Source organism: Leptinotarsa decemlineata, unplaced genomic scaffold, assembly GCF_025532065.1.
Source record: "Leptinotarsa decemlineata unplaced genomic scaffold, Ldec_3_MD MMD2_P_RNA_scaffold_2, whole genome shotgun sequence".
NCBI classification, from domain to species: domain Eukaryota; kingdom Metazoa; phylum Arthropoda; class Insecta; order Coleoptera; family Chrysomelidae; genus Leptinotarsa; species Leptinotarsa decemlineata.
In genome coordinates, this window is record NW_027412529.1 from 28,751,709 (window position 1) to 28,763,865 (window position 12,157).

General features: G+C 31.2%; 1 long non-coding RNA gene across 1 annotated transcript; it reads left to right on the plus strand.

Moving 5' to 3' along the window:
- The first annotated feature begins 781 nt into the window (after positions 1-781).
- On the plus strand, positions 782-1,085 carry LOC141487448 (uncharacterized). Its single transcript, XR_012468393.1, has 2 exons — positions 782-971; positions 1,027-1,085. It is a non-coding gene; the product is annotated as an uncharacterized lncRNA (long non-coding RNA).
- Positions 1,086-12,157: the final 11,072 nt, after the last annotated feature.

The window sequence follows — 12,157 nt, forward strand, 5'->3', positions numbered from 1 at the left end:
TTTAACACGTCCCCAAATGAAATAGATCATAACGTTCGTCCTTCAATCTCTTCAAGTCAGGACAATGATATCAATAATAATAATAATGAAATTCAGATAAATAATTATCTTTTTACTTCCTTACCATACACCAGTGAAATTACACCAAAACTCACACGAATTTTCAAAAATATTGATAACATAAAAATTGCACACAAACCTATTTTAACAATTAATTCCCTTTTTTCGAACTTAAAAGATAAAATCCCAAAAAAATTTCAATCTCAAGTGGTTTATAGTATCCCTTGTACGAGTTGCAGTGCTGAATACATTGGTCAGACTGCCAGATTATTGAAAGACAGAATTTCTGCACACAAAAGTGACTGTAGACTTCATCCAGAATGGTGTGCCCTTAGTGAACATGTTTACAATAATGGACATGTAATGGACTTTAACTCAGTAAAAATTTTGACCAAAGAGAGGAATGTTTCTAAAAGATTATTCCTTGAAATGACTTACATTTCGCAATCACAAAATTGTCTGAATAAAAAAACAGACTTACAACATTTAAGTGAAATATATTCCTATTTACTTTTTATAGACAAAAATTGGAATTCCTTCAAAGACAACTCATTTGACATTACTTAAATTCATTTATCAACTTATTAACAAAAATTATACAACAAAACTCTTTCTTCTGGAGGCAACTGTAACTCTTTGATTAATTGCACCAGCGGCAAATGCCAAGTCTACTTCTTCCTCAAAATTTAATAAATTGACAAGTGATGTGTTTCTAACCTAAGATCACCACGTTCTTTCTCAAATTTAAAAAAAAACCTTTTATGAATATTCCTCATTTAACTTTTATATTTGTAGCTTTCACTTACTTCATATGTCTTGTAATTTTACAGTTGTTATGTGTTTTTATCATGATCACAACTTTCATATTTTAATTTTAACTCAACTCACATGCGACCAATCTCACTAACATTGTAAGTATCCGTCTGTTAACTTAGTTCTGTATTAATTCAAAATCTATCATCTTAGCTCCCTGATGATGACAATAACCATTGTCGAAATATTGGAAATATAATGTTATAAGAGTACACTTGCGCTTCGCTGCTATCCCAAATAACTCCAAGGAATTGTTCGTAACTAGTCAGCAAAGACTACCTCTCTCTCTCTCTCTCTCTCTCTATATATATATATATATATATATATATATATATATATATATATATATATATATATATATATAATTTTTTAATTCAACATGTTTTTACTCTGATAAATAAAACTGCTCTACATTTTCTAATGTCAATTGTGTCTTTTTCCAAATTTATTCACAGGAAAATCTACAAGAAAAGTCAAGTTTGGGTAAAGTAATTGTTGTGTTTGTGCCTGAATCCACCTGAGAGGTTGAGAAAAATCACTATACACTGAGGTATTTGAATTCAACATAAGAGTCGAGCCGAGTAAAATTTTCATCACAAATGATAATAATAATAAAAATAAAAAAAAAATTCAAAAATCCAATATCAAATACAAAATCATTCAACATCATCATTTTTCATCTTATAATATATATGAAATCGACAAAGGTTAATGCAGTCAAGCTGCTGAAAAACAAATCCATGAAAATCAAGAGATAAATAGATAAGTACTTTCTGATTATTCCCACATTGATTTCAATTCAAGAGCCACCGGTAGACAGCTATTTCAGCCAATTGGACATCGTCAGTAACGGGCAGGCGGTCCTCGATTGAAGACAAAATGAGAAAAACCAAAAAAGTACTTGATAAAAATAGCTGCGTTAACGCAAGCAAAACATAAGTGGAACCACCTATTGGTGTGACACCCAAGTCAACTTGCCAAGTTTTTATGTCAGTGTTGGTGGTTTGACCAATCAACCGACAAACGAATACACATGTTTCTAGAAATGATATGAAATCGACTTAGTTTAATGCAGTGAAGCTGCTGGAAAACAATTCGATGGCTCTTAAATTGAAATCAATGTGGGAATAATCAGAAAGTACTTATCTATTTATATTTATATTTATTTATATATATATATATATATATATATATACATATATATATATATATATATATATATATATATATATATATATATATATATATATATATACATATATATATATATATATATATATTAAATATATATATATATATATATATATATATATATATATATATATATATATATATATATATATATATATATATATATATATATATATATACACCACCAGCCATCAAAGTGAGGACACAGTTCAGTCCTAACCAAGTGAGGACCGGGTGAAGGAGTTGACTGGGAATGTTCTAACTTTTAACCTAGCCGCGGCCTCTGTTTTCCAATTGAAAAATGGAAAATAAACTCGTAAAAATCTGAATAGAAAAATGTTTTTTTTTCTTCAATATACATCTACAAAGTGAGGACTGTAGTATTCTCCTAGTGAAGTGAAGTCCGTATATATTTTTCAAAGATCCTAACAATGTGAGGACATATATACACGTATCAATTCATCATAAAGGCAAAGTGAGGTCCATTAAACGTTGCCGAGTTTTTCCCATGTGAAACAGATGGATGCAAGGTGGATAAGAGATACGTATATCAGCGAAGATTCATGAAAGTTTGATTGTTGCGTCGTGGAAACCACTGCGTAATTCAAGTTAGTATTGATCAAAATAAACTAAAATATACATGTTGTTCATGTTTTGAGTATTTCAGTTTCACGAATACAATTTTCATGGTGGACAGAAAAACATAAATTTTGAAGATGGTGAAAAATAATAACGAGGTTTTAGACCGGTTGTGGATTCCAAAATATGAAAGTACCAAGTGACTTGGCAGGAATGAGATCAATAGTCTAGTTCACATGTACCATTTTCTTCTAAAATTTGTATATAGTGTCCGAAAATTACGATCAAGGTGTCATTCGATTCACATTGTCACGCAGAAAGTTTGAGGATAAGTTAAAAACTTGAGGTTTGGTTTTTTCTGAATATCTCGAACAGCACTCAAAATTTTCGAATTTTAAAAACAGATAAAAAAAGATCACCAAATATGCTAAAAAAAAAATTTGACTCCCCTATTTATCATTTTTACAGAGCCTCGAAACTAGAGCAAAAACGGGTAGCCTGAATGGGGCGGGCGCGGGGCGTCAATCTGACACAGCAACAAAAATTTTTCCAACATAATAAATATGAAAATTAAGGAATGAAAAAATTCATGCAGTTTTGGAATACATCAATGAACAATAATCCGCGATAAAAACAAATTGCATCCCAATTTTTTCATTGATTATGCATTTGTTAGTTAATAAATAACTGTTAAATAACTAACTAAAACCCTAGAATTGTTTTCACTTCGTGGAGTTATTCTCAATAGGCTAACGAATAGATCGCTCCATTACATTTACATGGGTGAATTTAAAAATATTTTTCGTTATGTATTTATTGAATAAAATTATGATTTTCAGAGAAAAAATTTATTTGTTGCTAAAAAATGCGTTCATTTATCAACAATGGTTTTTTGCGTCCAAATATCAAAATTAAGGAACCATTTTTTTTGAATCATGAATTCTATTGTTCTACGAAATTAAAAAAAAAATTTTTCCAATTGTTCATTCAAAAAACAATTTATCATAAATGAATTCGTTTTTTCCATTTTTTTTATTGTTGTTGTTTATGAATAGAAAGTGGGCATGTCGATTTCCCTTGTGAAGTTGCTATACCAGGTGACAAAGAAATCATTGTACACGGCGCCATTCAATTGTTTATGTGGTAAGAAATTTGAAATTCGGAGTTCTTCGAAGCTGATATTTTTTATAATAAACCTTGTGAAAATCTTCACAAGTCAAGAATTTCCAATAGGATTGTTTATTTTTTTCAACCATTTGATTAGGAATAAAATTTTGTTTTCAACGATATAACACATATGGCCATTTTTATTTGAATATGCTGGTACTATGACGTCGAACAACTCTATATAAAGAGAAACTAATGACGAAATTTTTTCAGTTCTTTAATAAAAGTCAATGATTGAAATTTTTCACTTATCAACGAACTCTTTACTGACTTTTATTATATGCCAATTTTCACTTCATTGGTCTCAAAAATCTAAATAGGAAGTGATATTTTCTGAACTTCGACATCGAAGTGTACCTTTTTTACTTCAAAAAATGATACTGTGCTGTCCATTTATCTATACCGGTGAAAAGTGTCATTTTTATGAATGAGAGATTTGACACTTTCACTTTTTCACTGGCAGAGAAGAATAAACAGATTACTATCTGCGACACGTTTTTGTAGTATAAGAGAGTTATTTCGAAGTCGAAGTTCAAAAACTACTAATTTCTATTTAGATTTTCGAGATAAATGATGTTAACAATGGAGTTTAAAAAAATTGATAAAAAGAACGTGTGTGAATTAAAAATTTCAATTTTTGAACTTTCATTCAAAAACCAAGCAAACTTCGATACGGAAGCGCAGAAGGGCCACATATTTTTATTATTTGTTTCTTGGAAATTACGACTTTGGATTTCGAAAGTGGAAATTTCGTGTTTGAAGTCGTAATTTCGAAATCACGAGATTTCTCGACTTTGCGAGAGAGAGAGAGAGAGAGAGAGTTAAAAATTTGAGATTAAAGTCGGAATTTCGAGATTGAAGTCGAAATTTCGAGAAAAAAGTCTTAATTTCCAAGAAACAAATAATAAAAATATGTGGCCCTTCTGCTCTTCCGTACTCCGACGTTAGCATCCTACATCGAGTTTGACAATATTTCTGTATGTGAGAAACAGTTTTGTGAATGAAATTAAACATTTTCAAAAACCAATGTAAAAGTCGAAGATTTCAATTGAGCTGAATTTTTCATTTAGCTCTTCATCAAGAGCGATAAAACCAGTAAAAATATATTCGATCACTTATTCGAAACTCAACCATTCTTTGAAGTGGGAAATTCAACATACTCAACTGATGTGATTATCAAAAATTACAGCTAATACAAGTGGTGAAACGGCACAGCAATAGTGTGCCAGCAGATCTTGAATTCGAATCTGCCTATGACTACATATTTTTCTCGAACGGAATATGGAATAAATGGAATAGAATGAGTTGAATCAGTAATTTCACATTCGAATACAGGACCATTTTGTTGTCTCTTTAATTTCACAACTATTGGTATCAAATGTAATCAATCATTCAGTCTGGGCTTTAAGTTTAGATTCGTATTGAATGGACATACTTCCAGTATAATTAAGTGGTTAGGCTCATCCGATCCGGAATATTGTCTAGATCATCGTAAAAAAAGGAAATTAGTTCATACAAATTCTGAAAGTGATAAACAAATGAAGACCCTACAAAGCAGTATTCGGTTTTGTTGTTTATAGTTCGTAAACTATTAATATTTTTGAATTTTGAGAAAAATTCCTTGAAGAGGAGGAAATTTACTGAAAAAAGTTTCGACTTCCGAAACGGTATCTCCAAAATTTATAATTTCAATTTAACGCTGAGAATAGACGTCCGCCCGCCATTTTTAGGTTGCGCGCACGGCCTCTAAGCGAGTACGTAACTTGAAAATAATTTTTTTGAGGTACTTAAAGTGAATAGAAAAATTTAAAAATATTTATGATATAATTTTAATAGAGAACTGATTCACGTTGGAATTTTTTATTGAAGTTATTTTTCAATAATTCGGACAATAATTTGTTAATACAAAATTTTCTAGAACTTCCTTTATTGTTCAAAGTAAAATAAATATTCAAATAATTACCATGCAATTATTTCGGTCAGTAGAGACCTTTTTAGAAACATTGCAAGATAAAAGTTCTGAAAATTTTAATACTTTGTTCATAATATTTTTTTTAAATAAACAAAGAAAGAAAAAACACAATAATGTTGTGAACTTTTTTTTCGCATTTATCATTATTTTGTCGATAAAAGATATTTATAAACTGAAACAAATAATTTGTTTATAATTTTTTTTATAAAAAAATGGTCTATTTCAATATTTGAAAAACAAATTGCAACTTTATAGAGAAATGTCTATTATAATTTGAAAAAAAATCATAATAAAAATAATTGTTTCAATCGTTATAAAAAAACGATATATCTACTGTTCAAATTATTAGTTAAGACTTTTTTTTTCTTAAATCATAATTAACAGTTCTCTACAAAATAACAAAAAAGATTCGATTAACAATTTCATTGTTTATCAACTCAATAATTTGTTATGAACAAATACGCAACTTGGCTCAATTTTTTTTTAAGTTATAAAAATTATAAAAACAACCAAGGGCATACAGAAATCGAAGACAATTTTTTTCCATTATTTATTCAATTTTGAAAATACACGTGCTGCAAAAGATGGACCAGCTGATCCATTTGTTGACTTTAATGCTTATATAACTTTCAAACTATTAGAGATACGACAATAAACATTCAGGACATTTTTGTAGATAATTAAATTATCTTCCAAATGTCATCTTGCATATATTTTTTAGTTATTGTTATTTTGTTGTTTTAGGAATTTGTTTATAAAAATTAACGATTTCCTCGGGTTTTCACAAATTTTCAGGCTTACAGCTCAGTAAAAAATGCCATTTCGGATATTGAACTTTAGAGCAATTTTGTTATCGAGATGAACATGAAAATAATGACTTTGATGATGGAGATGAGGATTTCGAATTCGGCATGGTCACTGATCAACAAAATAAAAAAAGTCAGCTTATCAAAAAATTATTAACGGAATCTTCGGAGCAGATTCAGACGAAAAAGAAATGGAAGAATCTAGAGATCAAAAAGAAGATGAAGCAGAAGAGAAAGAAGAGAAAAAAATCGAAAATCTCCCGAGTAACAAATGAAAAATAATAGCACGTTCACTTCCGAACCTAGATATTGCAAGTACATACTCCAAAAACTTCCTCCTCAAGAAACAGCGAAAAAGACGAAATTGATAAAATAAATTGACTGCTTCATTCTTGATATGATAATAACGAATATTTTCGACGCTAATTGTGATATTACGATTGAAATTCTGTATTTGAAAGGAATAAACTGCTTTCAGTTATATAAATATCATACCTACTCCCAAAATTTAGCGAAATTTATCAATAGCTTATGAAAAAATGAACAATTAAACAGATAATCAACTGCAACTGTAAGATAATTCATAGTGTAATAAAATTGCTCCGGAGTTCAATATCCGAATTCGCATTATTTACTGAGCTGTAAGTTGAAAAAACTCGAGGCAAACAAATGCCTAAAACAACAAATAAACAATAACTAAAAGATATATGCAGAGAAACATTTAGAAGATGATTCAATTATCTACAAAAATGATCTGAATGTTCATTGTCGTATCTCTAATAGTTTAAAAGCTATACGAGTATTAAAGTCAACAAATCAGCTGCCAGTGAGGGTTGTCCTGTGACCAATAGTGCATGTTATGTCGATTAACAGTACCATTATTATGGAAGCGGGATTCGTCACTCCACAAGATTTGATTGAGGATGTTTGGATTGTCATTGACTAAAACTTGAATGTGAGCAATGAATGCCGTTCGTCTTTCGAAATCGGTAGGTCTGAGTCCTTGGTGTAAATGAATTTTGAAGGGATGATACTTGTACTGTTTGAAAATTCTTTGCACAGATGACTTACTGATCCCAATCTCTACCGCCAATGCACGAACCGAAATATGAGGATGTGCTTCGGCGTAGGCCAACACATTTATGCAATTTTCCTCAGTTCGCACGGGAGTAGGATGTACTTGATCTGTTTTTCCTGGAAATGATCCCGTTCGCATGGTATTTTCTACATACGAAAACGTATTACGACCTGGTTGTCGACGATCAGGAAAGCGCTGCCCATACAGCCTCTCCGCAGCACGTTTATTCTTTCGGCATTCACCAAAAATTAAAAGCATATCAACGTATTCGTTGGGAGTGAAGGAAAAAGGCATTTTGATATACAACAACAATATCACGACTGATGGCAATGTGTCATCCAGATATCAGAGGAATGAAAGGAAGCACAAAAAGTTCTAACATTTTATCGCCTCTTTTTCTGCGTAGCGTCCACTTTTTCTGGTGTCTACAATGCAGAACAATTCGATCAGTCCAGTTAATAGTACTCACTAACGTATTCAATTTTCTCGAACAATTATGATATATCGTTAGTTGAGAAATAACAAGAGCTGTCAGTTGAACGACAAACAACATGGGGTTGCCATTTGAAAAACAAAAGTTAGGGGTGGTTTCGCAGGGGTTGCTCGCGAGGGGGTGGATTTTGCTCTGCTACATGAAAGTGCTGGTGGTTTTCTATGATATACATATTTTTTTTCAATTTTTTTCTGCAGGTGACTGAGATATCTGCTGGCCTAAAAGCTCTGGGACACCCAGTATATATATATATATATATATATATATATATATATATATATATATATATATATATATATATATATATATATATATATATATATTTCTGGCTAATGGCCAATAGCCAAAAACACGTGTCCGCGATTTACCCCACTTTTGGAGTGTTGTGTCTACTAATTGTTTCATTTTTTGATTTTTATATCATACCCACTCGATAAAATCTCTCTTTGTATATATATATATATATATATATATATATATATATATATATATATATATATATATATATATATATATGATAGTTGGGCAGCTAAAAAGAGTAAATATTTATTCTAATCAGACCGAATCCCCGAAAAACTACTATTCTATATATATATATATATATATATATATATATATATTGATTCCAACCTTCATTCAGACGAATGTTGTCATTAGGATCATTTCGATAAGACTCTATATCGCTATGTCCCCATGGACATAGCGATATAGAGTCATAGTCTTCACACGTCATAATTTCTTTATAACAGATCGTTTGAAGCCTTTGGCTTTCCTCAGTTCACTATTCACAGACATCACGTAATATGCTTCAGCACCTGTACCGTAAAAATTGATTATTTGATCATTTGGAAATTCATCCTTGAAATACCCAGGACTGACTTTATCACTGGAATATTGAATTGGTTTCCTATTTGATAATCAGATGTATCGAACTTATTTATATTATTTTTGATAAATTCATAGAAATTGTCTGTATATACTTCGAGAATAAGGGAGTCGGTATAAGTGTGGAGTGAGGACGCATAATCTCCAAACTGTTGTTTGATACATCTATGGAAAAAATCATACATGACTGTTTTGGATAATTCAAAAATGGAAAATCCCAAATACAGTGGTTCATCATAATGAACTCTCACTCTAGCCAATTGAATAGCAACAAAATTTTTTGTAAAAATGGAGCATTTTTTAAAATTTGGTCGCCATATGAGACAACTAGCACCTATAGTTCTCTTTATATTTTCCCAATGTGTAATGAGTTTAACGTCAATTCTATTGTCTATGTTTTCCATTGTTTTTCCATAGACTGCATTATTCATCAGCTTATAGAAATCGTTTTCAGATTTGTTATCAGACCGATTACGCATTTCAGTATTCAAATCTATATAGGGCTTCATCCAACATGATTGCTTGAACCTCAATACTCTATGTGTGTTCGTCACTATCACACCATGATCGACAGCTTGCTGTAAGTTTCTATAGTGAACAAAATATTTTCTTTTATCGTTTGAATTTGGAAATAATTTGGGAACTTTCGATTTTGCATATGTAGGTATCAAACGTTCAACTAGGAATGGAAAATCGGTATGTTTATCGTGAAGTTCTTGGGGATAATGTATAACCACTTCCAATACATATGCATAAGGACTATCAACATCCACATTCATTATATCAAGATTGAGAATGTCATGAGGTGTTAACCATGAATATTCACCTGTTGGTAATGGTTGTGACATGCTGTGGCCATATAGATTTGTTGCATCTAAGTATGAAATGAATGAAGATGGTTTATCTGGATTATAATTTGGTAAACATTTATTGTTTGCTTTATGTTTCCTTTCACTACATTGACTGATTACGAATACCTTTTAGGAAGAAGTGAACCATATCAATGTCAGTTAGTAATTCCAATTCAATATTCGTATATTTCAACATGGCATTTCACGATAATTCGGGTGCGGTGAAGTATTGTGCCGGATCCAATTCATATTCATCAACAGATGTATTTCTAAAGTTTTCAAAAATGTCACATCTGATTTCAAATATGAATCAGAGTATTCACCTAAATTCTGACGTTCGAACAAATTCCATACAAGTTGGGCTCTCTCATAATCATTATCTGATATATGTTCACAATTGAGTTTATCATAAAATTGATTTCTGGTTGGAAGTCTTGGATGATTCAGTTAGTCGATGTCAGTGATGTCAACAAAACTATAGGGAAATACACCTTTCTTTATCATTAAATCAAAATTTCCAATTTGTGGAAGATGTTTGCGCATCTCGATACACTGATCAGATGGTGAATTTGCACTCAAATTCTCCAAAGAACCAGGCATGAATCTGAAACCATCAATGAATCTCATTTTCAAATAATTATTTTTCACCCTACCATATTTATCCGTATAGGAGTGTGTAAAGAGATTTTTTGTGAAAGATATATATTTCTCATTAGTTTGTGTGATGACATTCACTTTATCTTGGTTTTAATACAATTCCTTTATGAATTACATGATGAATGAGCAGCAGGGGACCTTTTTTTTCCCTATGAGATGACAATGATCCCTTACTCCAACTTCGCCATCATTGAATTGTTTAAAACAAATTCCACAATTTGTGGCAGAAGCAAACTGTTCCTCTTTCTCAGGAGTTTGTGCATGCATAGGAATAGGGAACCTGAGATGATTTTCATAAATATTTTTCAAATCATCTTCAATTCTGCTATCAAATTTCTGGGCTGCATCCACACCCCTATACGATACAAATTTTAACGAATCATCATTGTATCAACATTTAATCAAATAAACAAATGTATTCAGGATTTGGCTCAGTAGTTTGAATCGGATTGAGAACTGATTCAAAATCGGCATACATTACAAATGGTACCTTCATTTGAATCTCAAAGTTTTTAAACGTTAGTATATTTTCAGGTACAATTTCCCCATATTTATTGACTTTGAAATTGGTTGATGGTGTTGTAGTACTCATGTGATTACAATCGTCTATCTTATGACGTAATATTAATTGCTCATTACGAAAATATTTCTAATGTTCATGGGCCGATAGTTGACTTGAAACTAATCTTGAAAGATTTCTGATTCTGATTCATCTGTGATAAGTAACAAATTGACATGTCTACCAAGTCTTCTCTGAGAGTAACGTAATGGTCTAATAATTCCATACATTATTTTTCCCTTCTCGAATTTACTTTCTGAACCGTACACATCAACTGAAATATCATTTTTGCCCTCAAATTTCACAATATCCTTCATATTTATTGGAAAATCCATACCTGTTACATCTATGACAGTATTGAAATGTGGATATGATGAACCTTCTGACGTTCTGTCGATTGCAGGATGTGGTGCTGAAGTGATAGCCCATGCAAAATAATGTTGATCTTCATTACGAACATTAACCACGGCCTTCCTACGCTTGAAACATTCAGGTAGGTTCACATATGAGCACCCACCTAGCGGGCTGTATTTATTGATTTTCACCTCCAGAAACATGATTTTTTCACAAGTTCAACCTTAAATACAAATCAAAATTACTGATACATCCAATTAAAACTAGGTAGAAATGCTTACTTGAATCATTTTCCTTCTGTAGTTTGAGCGATAATTCCATTTCAAAATCCATCGAATAAGGAATTCAAACCAGTAGATTGGTCAGCTGTTCTATTCTGAGAGTTAAATGATTTGGTTTCCTTTAGGTCTTGCGTTTGCAGAATATAACTCCCAAATACTTCCATATACACTTTGATGATTTTGTGAACCCTGATGGCTGATTCCAATAATTCAATAACTTTCTGCCTGATTCCATTGAAGAATAACATGTAATCGGTGGAAACAATGGAACTCTGCACCCTGTATGTAGCAATTCGACGCTTGAAGACACTCTTCATAATTTGAACACCATCACTCAATTGTACACATGCATTATTCTTATGTTGCAGACTTCTATTGTGAGAATTCACTTGAGTCAATGGAATCGTCACA